Below are 13,636 nucleotides of genomic sequence, written 5' to 3' on the forward strand. Positions count from 1 at the left end.
GGATTTCTCCTGCTAGAGGCATGCCAGAGGGGAGGGGCAGAGCTGGGGCTTTGTAGGGACTCCAGCTCCTGGGGGGAGTCTCTTGGAAGCAAACCTTCCTCCAACAAGTTGCAGCATCTTTTGGCATCCTTCATTGGCTGTGTGAGTGGCTCTGCGCTGAGCTGCAGCAGCACATGGCTGGGGACTACACAGGGACATTTTCTGAGAGGTCACTAAGCATAGCTGGGGTTTTCACTCTCTCTTTTCAAGGCACTCTCAACCTTTCCCCTTCTGTTCCTGCTGCAGGCTCCCCTCTCTTGTGGCTGTCCTTAGCCCTCCCTGCGCTCAGGCCCTGCCATCTGCGTCCTTCCACTGGAACAAATTTCCAAGGGACTGATGCTGATTTCACACCTTCCTACTCTCTCCTTTCTCATTCCCTCTTGCATTAGTATGTCCTGAATGTGATCTCCAGGCTAGAAAACAGCTAGGTCATCCAAAGTGGTCTTTCATCATGAGTAAAACCTGGAAGATGCGGGGCCTGTGCTCTGCACATAAGCTGGTTTGGACCCCACGTGCAAAAGGCAGTGGGGCAGCAGAAGAGTGACAGCAGCAGTCTTTGCACACCTCTGCCTCGGGCTAGAGGCTGCACAGCCTTTATCCTCATCACTTTGCAGAGCTCAACATTTTCTCAGCAGCAGGAGAGCCCCTTACCCTTGGAGAAGGCTGTTCTGGGACCTTGGGGTTGGATGCTGCCAGGTGCTGAGCACCTGCATTGCCTTGAGGTGGGTGTGCTTTTCAATGCTTAGTACTTCACACTTAAGAACCAATGTGAACCAATGTAAGATACTCTGTGCTCATCGTGAAAGCTGACAGGGACCCTTATGGGGAGAGGTGCAGTGCTCCTTGCTGTTTGCACCCATTCTCTTCTTTGGGACCCTCAGTCCACGAGATTCAGACTGACTCCGCACATCCGAGGGCTCAGAGGTCCTGACCCAAAGCAGAGGCTGCTGCTGTGCTGTGTCTGTGCCTCCCCACCGGGAGCCTCCCTGTGCACTAGGAGCCTCACAGGGGTACCCGGCTTCAGGGTATCTGCAGAGAGGGGCTATGGGACTTTGGTGCTGCAATCACTGGAAACGTGCTCAAAGGAGCCTCTGAGAGCTGGAAGAGACACTCATCATCCCCCTATGGCATGCAGAACAGGTTTGGGGCGCTCTCTCTCACACCTTTTCTGCACTCTCACATGTTCCTTGTCCCAAATCCTCGCCTGCCTGCAAGCAAGCCCTGGAGGCCAGCCAGTGTCTGTGAATGCTTTAAATCTGTGCTTGTACAGCTGAGAGCTTGGGTTAATTCCCATGTTCCCTTTTACAGCTGCTTTCACAGTTATCATGTGTGCTTGTGTTCACACTGGGGCAGTCCTCCAGGGTCACCCTATAGTCAAGTGCACTGCAGTTGTGAGTAAAGGTGCAATGAATGTTCTGCTGGTGCCTCTACACTGGACATCTGCTCTGCCCACCCCACAAACCAGGCGCTGCAAGTGCTTCCTGACTCCCCTCAGCAAAAAAGCTGCAGCTGTAACATGTCACAGGAAGCCAGCAGGGAGATTAAGGGACCGTCAGGTCTGGAAGTCTGGTGATGGCAAAGAATTTGTGAAAAAAAATTTACATAGGATCCCAAAAATAGATGTGAACTTGTAGAAGTGAAAAAAAAAAAAAAAACCTAAACAAAAAAATCCAACCCCAAAGCAAAAAAACCCCAAACCATTCCCAAAACCACACAAAAAATGCAACCACAATTTTTCTGTCAATCCAGGAAAATTCCCTCCTGACCCTAATCTGGCAATAGCGTTAAGCCTAATGTGTGAGCAGACCTCCGGGGACTGTAATGCTGGGAGCACCAAGGCATGAGGCCCAGAGCTTGTCTTTAATGCTCCCGAAGAAAGAAAACCTCAGTACCTTTAGAAGCAAATTGAGGGGGGAATTGTTTATTCTTCATCTTCACAGTGACCATCAGGAACCTGGAAGTCTAAGAGTTGAAGCAGCCTCTTCCAAACAACCTTAGCGCTGCTGGCGCCTTAGCCAGGAGCTGTGTCTCGGGCTGAACTGCCGGCCTCCAGCGCTCCACTTTGAAGGCTGTGGAGGGAGTTCTACCTAAGTGTCCGTTACATTGATCTGGGTTTCTCTGCCTCATTACCCTTCTTCAAAGGCTGGTCCAGAACTTCACTCCTGGCAGGGCTAGACACTTTCCAATTCACCACCTAAACTTATTATTTTGTGTCATTATTATATGTCTGTAAGATTTTATTAACATTTACTTATTTACAGTTTTTTTCAATGCTTCTTCAAAAATACATCTGTCCCCCCTTGTCTGACCTGAACAAGCCAAACTCTTCCAGTAGATCTTCATCAGCTGGTGCTTGTTTGTTTTGGTATCCAAATAGGGGTGGTTTTTTGTGCCTGGAAATGTATCCTTCCTGGCTACAGAGCTATAAGGATATTCTGGAAGAAGTCTCATAATGCCTTGCGCAATGGCAATAATGTTTCTGTCTCTGCTAAAAATAACTTGTCTAATGCATCCTAGTATCATGCCATTCGTTTTTCACAGAAGCATCACGCTGCTGCTTCACATTCATCTTTCAGTGCAGTAAGGTCTTTTTATTCCTTTGGTGCCTCCATTTCATCAGTTTATAGCAAATGTCCTTCCTGCTGTTTCCCAAGTGTTTAAGTTTGCCCTTTTTGCAGTTATATTTCACCCTACTTCCCCCATCCCTTGACAAGGTCAAGGTTCCCTACTTCTCTCAGCACTCGCAACCCCTCCCAACCCTGTGCTGCCTCCACATTTTGTGAGCTCGCACTTGGCTCTTCTGAAATTACCTAACCTGAATTTATTCCTAAGATACACAGTTAATATCCTCCCTGCAGCCTGCTCGTGCTTGTTTTTGATGCGGATTGGGCAGTCTTTCCTGTATGTCCTTACCAGCCTTGGGACTCACTTTCACCTTTAGCAGCAGTTTCTCCTGGTTCATTGCACATCATCCTTAACTCTGAATTGAGAGCCTTAGACTAAGAAACTCCTCTGAGTATAACTTCTTTTGCCCCCTTCCTGTTCCATTAGGCATCTCTTCAGTCCCTGGGTTCCTCTAATCACCCTTCCTGAAACAGAGTAAAACTCACTTTTGGGTTTTGACCACAGCTGGCTTGTGCCTCCTCTTCCCCCACCCCTCTCCTTGCAGGTTCTGCCTGTGTTGGGTGTCTGCTCCTCCCTGCCAGTCTGTTGCCTCACTGATACGGCAATCTCACCACGCATTAAAACCATGCCTGAAATAATGTTATGTTTTACGTTACAGTGAATCGATAAGGAAATTTGCTTTCTGTCTTGTCAGAGGATACCTGAGCCCTGCTATTCTGCCGCTGTTTGTTGCCTGGCATTCACTGGGAAATTAAAGGCTCCTAGAATTGCATAATTTCTACTCTTTATTCTTCATATAGCCACAGAGACAGCACAATTTATACTTGAGGCTGCATCTGGTCCATCTGTAGCCAGCCCCTGAGAATACCTGTGCAAAGCCCTTTTTACCACCCCTTCTCACACCTCCTCAGGACATATCTTATCCATATCATCTCCTCTTACATCCTTACAGCGACCTGTTTTACTAGCAATGCGTCACAACAACTGCTCTCCTCCTACTGGCCAGATGCTCCCAGCCAGCTTCCATGCATAGTTCTCTCTGTGGCTTTGTTCCAGGCAGCGTGTTCTGCCTCCACCAAGCATCCCAAGATGCATCGTGGTGCACCATCCTCTGGCTCATCACATTGCCAGTACACCAAGATTCTGGCTTGCCTGATGTGACCACAGCAAATAGCAGAACTTGGGAAGAAGCCTACAGAATCAGTGGCCACGGGCTGTCACAAAATTTTAAGAAGAAGAACTTGTCCTGAGAATGGATGAGGGAGTTAAATGACATGGTGTTTCTGGTTTGACCTCAGAAAATTCTGTTTAGGTGACAACTGAGCCTTAGGAGATAGCATTGCTTGAGCAAATGAATTTAACACCTCCTGGCTTAATTCAAGGGAGACCCACAAGTCCACGTGGAAACACTAAGCAAGGTAAATTGAATGTAGCTAGAAGGCTTAGTCAATGGGTGAGTTGCAAGGTTGTGAAATTGTGTACGGTAACAATATTGCGTACAAGCTCTGTTCCCAGGTGAACCAGTGAGTATTGGAAACTGCATCTTTAAATAGCTTATTTTTAGAGGCAGGAAGTATGTAGAGAAGCAGCAGAAAATACACTTTCTCTGTTACCTAGAGACAGTTGGAACTTGTCCCTAAATAAAGAAGCTCTCCTGCAAGTACCTGGGGGCAAAAGCATTCCCGAATACCACTTGTTCACTACAGCAATGCTGCACAGGCTTAGAAAATGAAAGGTTGACAGCTCTAGCCATGCAACCCAAGAATGGACATGCTGGACAGCATTATTCAGATGGCCTGATGAGGCTAACAGGTAAGATGTCTATAGTCCATCAAAGGTCTCACGAAGTGCACGTGGGACATTTACGGTGTTGGGCAATCAAGATGTACAGACTGGGCAGTGTCTGTGTACCAGAACTTCCAAGATCTGTGGTTGCACTCAGCATGTAGGCAAAGTACTCAACTGGTTAAAAAAAAGAAAGTACATTAAGTGTATAACAGAAGATCATAACCTTTGGGGAAACACATAGTACGATGCATGAGGAACTGGTTCAGACTATGCTTGGGCTTTTGTGATGGCTAATGGACAGTTAGACCACACTCTGGTCCATTTTCACCAGCGGACGAGAGTGACTGCTACCTACAACCTTGCAAGAGTGAAGAGACCTGCAGGATGTATCTGCTCATGAATTGTAGTTGCCACCGGAGGAAAATGAATAAATCAGAGTTCTCCAGATGCTGTTGGAGGCAGACTCCAGAGAAGGCAATGCTATTAATGGCCTGGATAAAAGAATGGGTCAGAGCAGGACAAGATCTCTGGAGTGCCACTAGCAATCAGGGAAAGAGGTGACAGCAGCCAACACCACTTAGTGCTATGGACAGCTGTTTCCTAATCCCCATCTCTCTCAACATCTCTAAACATCTCCATGTGAGAGCAAGGTTGGTGAACCAGTAACCCCTCATAGAACCACAAGCTGGGCTCAGTTTTGTCTTTGTTGCCTCTCTCTCGTGGTGCTTTGACTAGTGGTTAATTCCTCAGACCTTGGTGCTTCCCATTTGACTATTCACTTCAGTCATCTATTAACGAAATGTCTGTAAGTTAACAGGGACTGAAATCCAGTCTGAAATGATCAGTCACCACCTTATTATTTCAGCAGTATTTTCTTCAGCCTGCTGGAAAGCACATTAATGGAGTGAGGCAATCACAAGCTGGACCCGAGCTTCAGCAGAAATTATACATATACCCATTTCTGTTAAACTACAGCTACCTGGGAGGCATGCAGGATACTCAATGCCTTGCAAAAAAATGTTTGGATGTGCACAGCTATGTTTGGTGACAGTAGTCCCTAGTCAAGGTCATTTTTCTTGACTATTCTTCCCTTAAAGCTTGCTGTTGGGCCCCTGAGTTCCTGTAGGCTTCCTCCTGCTGTGTAGAACATGTTTTTATTAGTGATCTTCATGTTTTCAGCAAGCTGCTGTTCAAAAATATTTTGGCTGGCCTAAATGTGTTGGGTTGGTTTTTTTTGATGGCTTCCTTTTGTTTGTTTGTTTGTTTAACTTGGCAGAATTTGGGATTTTCTATATTTCTTCTTTGGCCATAACTTACACTTTTTGAAGGACATCTTTTTACTTCTAAAAGTCTTCTTTGTTCAGTGGTTTAAATACGTCAGACTTGGAGATTATTTTTGTTGGTTTTATTATTAGTATATTTTACTTGATGGCATATTTAAAGCTTTAAATACAGGGTCTCAGCGTCATTGCAAGCATTTTGTCCTTTCACCGGCTACTTTAAAATTCTTCTTAATTACTCTCCTGACTTTTATACTTATTCCCTTTTGAAGGAGACTATACTCATCTCCCTTTTAAGTTACACTGCAGTGTACTTTTTTCTTGCTTTTTCCTCTCCTGCAGTAATACTGGATTTGAGCACATTATGTTTATGACAAAGCGACTGTTCACTATTACATTTCAAACTCCCTCCTATGTACTACTTGTGACTAAATCAAGAATTCATCCTCCACTTGGCTTCCCTGAGTAGTCATTCTAAGAACTATTAATTCATTAGGGATAAAAATACAGTCTTTGCATCATTCTTTGATATAGTATCTACCTGGTCTACATGGGGGTAATTAATATCTCCCATTATCATTATGTTCCTCCCCTGACAACCTCTTAAAGTCTTCCAGCTGTTTTTCATTCCACTATCCTAATCAGGTGGTCAATAGTATAAGCTCAGCATTACTTAGACCCATGTCAATACATAATGGTTCTCTGCTATTTTAAACAGCATCCCAGGCTTCTTTTTTCTTTTCCCCCTGCCTTCCCCCCGCTGCCTGCCCCTCCCTGCCCCCCCTTCGCCCCCCCTTTCACCCCTCTTTTTCCCTTCTTTTCCTTCATTTTTTTCCTTTTTTTTTTTTTTTTTCTTTCTGGAACCTGGACAAATACTGTGCTAGTAGCCTGAATAATTTTTCTGTGGCTTCACATCTTGAGCTGCTGCTCTGACAATCATCTTCCTACTGAAATGAGACAAGATCTTACATTGGCTTGGGTGTTTTGGTTTTTTTGTTGTTGTTGTTGCTTTTTTAAAATAAAATTCACATGTTCAATATCTAGCTCTGGGCTTTGCTCCATGGAAATGTCTTCCTTCACCAGCTCCTTTTTCAGTTTGCTGAAAGTATATTTATTACTGAAAAGAAAACTTGTGTCAGCTTGGAGAAGGGCAGAGATACTTTCTAGCTGCATGTGCTTCCCCCCCCCCATATTCTGTAATGGCAGAAAACATTTTATGGGTGTTGCTGGTTAGGGTTGGTTTACCATGTATAAAGACATTCAGCTTTTTATACCCATACTGGAGTTCTTACCAGGGTGATGGCTACAGTAATAATTCCCTAATTTCTTCAGCCTCTAGTCAGAAGCTGGCACAACATTTGCCACTTTCCACTTCTTCATTACCAAGGCCAGCTTAAGCAGAAGGTGGTACACTGCATCAAATAATTTCAGTGGTTTCATATCTGAAATGCTTTCAAATTCTCAGGCAAGTGCTATCAGAATTAGGCATTTGGGACCGCGCCTCCAGCACCTCCTTCACGCCTTCGCAGTGACCACAAATACATTTAACGTTGAGCGTAGTTTTGAATGTGGCTGAGTGCAGGACACTGACGCCTGAAGCCATAATTAAGCACTGACTTTATTTTGTAGTATATCAGGTTTGGGGCTCTGTCATAAGCAACTTCAAGTTCTCAAACTCTTTGCAATCTTCATTTTGGAGACACTCCACCTGTCAGGTTGCTGGTGTGGAAAGTTTGTAAGTTGCAAGTGTCTGCTCCCCTTGCTTCTCTCATAGGATGCACCAAGCCTTCCTCTGAGCTACCCGCATGCTTGGTTGAGTTAATGTTTTGTTGTTTCCTGTTTCTGTAGCATTTCTGAATGAGCTGACAGCCACAAGGCTGTGCAGTCTGCTAATCACCCTGCTAAGAGCTTTGGAACTATACTGTGGTTGCCACCATTCTTGCAAATTTGACTGAATTGGACCAAAGTTGATTAAGTTCCTCCAAATTTCCTGACAGTCAGCAGTGGCACAGACAAAAAGATAGCTGACCCTCTTCCCTCCAGTGGGGAAAAAGCAGAACCCAGCAGTTAACTGCTCCTTTAGCAGCAAAATGGCTCATCCATCACACACATAACCAAGTGTGCTGCCTTGTGTGAATGTAAGTGTCATGCAGAGGAGAGATGCCTAGTATGTGTAAGGGACAGTGGCACTGGAGCAAAGCATGCAGGACTGAACTGAGTCTGCTTTTCCCTGGATCATGGTGGGTGCCAGACACAGCCCCAGCAACAGCCAAAGTAAAAGATGCCTTGCAGTCTCATGCTTTCCTTTGCTTTGCTAAGGGCTGTTGCAGAACCCTGTGGGCGCATCCAGGGTGGAAAGCTATTCAGTGTTGTATTCATCAGCAGCTCTCATCTTGAGGGTTTCGTATGTATTTGTTTGGATTTGGAGGGCTTCTGTGTGTACATGAAGGACTTTGTCTGTTATCTTCCTACAAAATCCCCATTCTGGATTTTTTTTGTTGTTTTTAAACCCATTCCGAGACTTTTGGAGGTATAGCATTATATGCATTTAGCCTCTGATAAAGACAAAAGAACTATCTCCAGTTGTATTTGCTGCAGACAGCTCAGCTGTTCCAGCTCTGTCCTAGTTTCAGGTGAATGTTTCCTCATCCCCTCGAAACAGTTACAAGTTGACCTAGTGTTCACCTTGCTGCATGCACCCTTCCTTTTATTACAAAGGTGATCTTTTCTAGTCCATTTATTCAACACTCAAGCTTTCCTGTTCCTTTAATGGGGATAAACTCCGTGCTGTAAACCCCAGATTATTCCTGTCCACCTTCCAAATCTATTGCTTTCTATTTACATTAATATTGCAATTACTGACAACACAATGTCTTGTGTACTGAAATCCATCCTAAACTTAATGAATATCTCGCTTTCAGACTGATACATCTGTCCATCTCTAGTGAAGCTGCTATTGCATGGGACAGTAAAACCCTCTAAAAAAGGGATCTTATTGCTGCCCTCTTCATCCATCCTGTGTGCGCTCCGTGGCGGATTGCAGACTACTGCCCAGCAGCATAAATCACAACGTTTCCCTTCCCACTCTTTGTGGATGGTGGCGTGCATCGCTCTGTGCTGTCGTCAGCTTGCCTGTCTCTGCCAGTATCATCTCTTGCAGGGTGCTGGCTGTGCAGTTGTATCCGTAGTGTCAAAACACATCCCACAAGCTTTGCTTGAATGGAGTGACTTTGGGGAGTGATTTTTGCTGCACAGCAAATGCTGAATGCCTTGTCAAAGGTTAATTTCATCTCTCTTCCCATTTACTTGAGTAGACTTTCCAAACTGCAGCATTGCCTCCTTGTCCTGTGATCAGTCATGAGCTCCTCTATGATGTCACTTGCTTTTTCTTAACTACAGGGGGAAAAAAATACCTACCTCGTTAGGTTTTATTTCAGTGTAGGATGGAGTACATGCATTTGTGTGAGCTCCTCCCTGCAATGGGCCTGGGACGAGCATTCTGTCTTGGCTTTCATTATTTTATGTTTGTATCCAAAGTTTGCTGCAGGGAACAATCCTGTAATGGAGAGAAAACTGAGAAGATAATATCTCTCTCTCGTTATATATATCATTTAACAGATGCAATATATTGGAATTAAGCCACATTCCACAGAAGAAGGCATGTTTCTCCTTAACCTTCAGTGAGGTCTCATTTGTTGTTCCACTTGATGGAACATAGTCTGCGTTTGATTCTGCTTGGCTGGGGGCTCCCCAGAGGACTGGGTTGCTTGCTTCTTCATTCAAAAGCTCATAGTGTGTGGAAAGAAGCAGAGTTTGTGTGATATGGTAAATATACTTTGCTGATGACTGGTAGAGGTTACAAAATTGAATTTGTGCCTTTTTTCTCACTTGTCTTTGTTTGGACTTGTGATTCCATGCTGCCTTGCTCAGACTGTGGTACCTCACACTTCCACTGGGCATATCTCTCTCTCACCTTTCCCTGCTTCCCACCCCATCTCTCCACAGCAGGAACCTCTGCCTAACCTGGGCTTTCCCTCAGGCTCGTGAGGTGCTGCCCTTGGGAGAAGTCCCAACCCCCTTGTCTGGGGCCCATGACAAAGGCTGACTGAACCCAGGGAAGCTGCAACACATCCATGTGCTCTTTTGTACCCTGTCTCTGAGGCGACCCATCGCTGTAGGTTCGTATGCACTCGGCAGTGTGCTGCTGCCTGTAGCAGATCTACAGAAAAGTGTTTTCCTAGTTTATCCACTTAGGAAAGGGGATAGTCCAAGGCTGCCTGCGCAAGTCTCACTTTGCTGCAGCTGGCCCGTTTTGTTCAGACATCTGTGCTGATGGAGAAGGTGCCACACACAGAATGGGGTTACCTCGAGCACCAGCCAGATGGGAACCAGTCTCCTGCAAATGAGTTTACAGCCCATCCTCGTCTCCCATTTCTGTGCATTCGCAGGACCAGAGAGGCAGGCAGTTTACGGGGCGAGGGGGTAAATCATGCTTCCACTGGATCCCTTAAAGGTCATGTGATTTGATGGGGCCATTTCTTATTCCTGCTGCCTCCCTGCCTCTGGCATCTCTGTGTCACAGGCTCTGTGACAATACTGTGTGTGGTGCGAGACCAGGTGGGAGGACAGGTTCCTGCTCTAATATCTTCTTGAGTATTTTCTGTTCCTGTGGCAAAACGGATGTTGGAGAGACTTGCTGTAGAATCTGCCTTGAAAGCCTTACCTCTGAGATGCCAGGCCCTGCTCAGCGTTAAGAGAAATTGTCTGCAGCTCATTAACATCAAAGCATTTTCTCTGCTGGTCTGGGCAGCTCAGTTGTAACCAGCAGATGAACCAGAGAACAGCTACGCTCTCTGCTAAGCTTTGCCTGCAAACAATTAACATCAAAGGGGAGCCACTGTGAAACGGGAAAAGCAACACCCCTACTGCAGCAAGTCTCATGGCTGGTGGAGAAGCTGGGGGAGGCTGAAGCTCTGTCCCAGCTAGAGAGTTTGTGCTGAGCCATTTGCAGGAGTGAGCAGAGGAATGGCTGCTGGGGCCTGCTGATGGCGTTGGCCAAGAAAGTGGTGGATTCGCTTTGGTTTCAACAAAACCATCCGATGGTGCTGGTGGCAGCACGATGCAAGCTCTGGTGTATCAGACACCATCCAGCCTAATTCTGGGGACATCAGATCTGCTACCACCTTGGTATGTTTGTGATTGCTCACTTAGCTCTTGCTCTTGATGGGTCTCCTAAGGCCAGTCCCACTGTTCTTTACACTCTTCTTCTCCATCCCTCTGAACACAGAAGTTTTGGCTGGCAATTCCAGATGTTGTTGCTCTTTTTTTTAAGTGGACCTTGACCCTCTGTTTGCCCTTCCCCACAGGAGGCCTGGGGAATTAAACCACTTTTTAGATTGCACGACTGTTCCCTTCCTCTGGCTCTCAAGCACTTTCTGCTGCTTTATGTACTGGATCCTCTGGTTCGTGCTTTCCTCATCCTCTTTCTCTCTGCTTTGGCAGTGGGTAAGAAATCCAAATTGTTGGTATTTATCATGCTAACAGTCTCTGATTATCTTGGGGTGGGGCAGGAGGGTTTGGAAAAGGAATTAATCCTCTTACCTGTCCCAGTCAGAAATCAGAAGATTTTTGCTAACCTAGCACAGAATAGAAATGTGGGGCTACCTCAAAGAATTTGGTATCTAATCATCAGTCTAGGAACAGAGGATTGCAAAAAAGAGAACAACAAAACTGGAACCCTCTATTAATAAGTGCTGAGGTGAAGATTAGAGATAGCATAACCACAGCAAGATATGCCAGCCAATGCACACTTCCATCCTGTTAGCTCTGTCATGGGAGTGCTAACCTCCAGCCACAGGGCAGATGATAGATGAGCAGGGCACAACCAGTTAAAGCCACCAAGGCGCATGAGTCAAAGCTGTAGGATGTGACTTTCATTCAGGCAAGGTACTTTCTCCAGAGGGCAGGCGTGCTTTGTGGAAAAGCATACCTAATTCTGCTTGTGATTGCTCAAGAAAAATATGTTCAAAACTCATCGGGTGCACTGAAGGACCACTAATACCACCCAGGCAATAGTCAAACTGCCACAGAAGGAGGAGCTATGGAAACTTATCTTGGCCACCCTAGAAAAAGGAGGGCCATGTGGAGACTGTGCACAGAATTGCATAAGGGGAAGGCATGGGAGAAGAGATGCTTAAAAGAGCACTTCAGACCTGCATGGGTGTAAGTGGATTTGGAAACACAGGCCACTGGTATGTTAGGAGTCGGTCTGCAGCCATGAGGGAAGGGAAATTTGGGAGAAGCCTCCTGAAAGTAGTTAGCAGTAGCAAGAAAACAAACTCACTCTAAAATGGAGGTTCATAAATATAAGACCAGCATCATATGACCCTGTTGCCTGTCACAGCAGGGATGCAGACTGAGTGCAGAAGAAACAAGGAGATAGTAACAGTTTGACAGCCAATAGCCCTGCTTCCAGCAAACTTACCACTGTCAAGTTTATTTTGTGAGCATCGGAGCAAGAGAGGAATCTTGCAAGTAAGAATTTGCAGGAAGATTCTCGTGAAAACCACAGTGAGCAGGCAGTTGTCCTGGTGTATCTGGATTGGTAAGATACAAGGTCAGCAACCATTAGCCTCTCCAGCAGCTTGTCCACCCGCTCGCTGTTCTAGCGACTGTCCAAGCTGCAGGCAGAAGTTCCCCGCTGGAGTCTAGAGCATTCACGTTGCAATCCTTTTGTTTAGATCATCTGTCTCTCAGGGAAGTACTTCTGTGGTTAGCATAGTGCCTAACAGACTTTTGAACTGGCTCTAGCAAGAGGCATGTCTAGACTTTGAGTGGAAACAAGATTCCCCACTGCCAACACAAGGACTCTGGAAATGAAGACACATAAACTCCAATGGTTCATCACACTGAAAAAGGGGTGGAACAAAGACCAGGATATCGCAAACAACTGGAGTGAGGTGCAGCTGAGCTGAGCAGAGGTGCCCAAAGAGTGTTGCTGCTGTTCGTAGCACAGAAATTCTCCATAGGTCATGCTTTCCTTCTTTCCACTGCTAATGGCTTTCAAAACAGGACTAGGATTCTCTGGTCACTAACCCTGTCTATTCTGCTCATGGAAACAAATGTCATGTTGCCCTCTTCACAGGGAAGCTGCATCTTGAAATGGGCTTTTGTGTTTTGCTACTCTGGTTGCTGTTTGCTCTAGGAAGTTCCACCTCTTCAGTTAGAAATAGTCTTCTGATTTTCTTCACGAGGGTATTAAGAGTCAACTAATAATCTGCCCTTATGCTACCATTGGACTCTGTCCCCTCCTTGGAATTTACACCCTTTCCCCACTGGAGCTTCCCCCGTACACGGGCAGAGCAATCACACCTCGGTTTTGCTTTCCTTTTGCTGGACTAGCCACATGGAGCCGTACCGGTTTGCTTTTGTAGGACACATGCTCTCCTACCCGCATGCCCCGAGAGCCCATCCTGTGCCCCTTGGAGTTCCCTTTGGACAGGACAACTGGCTTTTCTGCAGCTCTGACTGCACCCAGACAGCAGTGGCTCAAACATGTCCCTCTCTCCACAGGAAATATCTTACCTGGGACGTGCTACTATCACATCTACATACAGCCAGCTTTGACTCCTCCACCTTTCAAACGCCCTAATCGTGTGTGGCTTGGCGAGGTGAGGGTAATGGCTCCGGGCGTGAGGGTGGGGGAATAAAGGCCACGACTTCTGGGCTTCACCTCCGGCCTTGCGCCAGGGTTTGGGGTGAGGTGAGGCATTTCACCCTTCCCAGCTCAGCACCTGAGCTGGCGCTGGAGGGCAGGCGCTGCCGGTGGTGGGAGGCTGGAGGGAGAACGGGCACTGCCGAGACACAGGGGGTGGCTGCGGCAGGGAACTGCCACCCTGGGACCG

Source organism: Falco biarmicus, chromosome 9 (genome assembly GCF_023638135.1).
Source record: "Falco biarmicus isolate bFalBia1 chromosome 9, bFalBia1.pri, whole genome shotgun sequence".
Classification (NCBI taxonomy): Eukaryota; Metazoa; Chordata; class Aves; order Falconiformes; family Falconidae; genus Falco; species Falco biarmicus.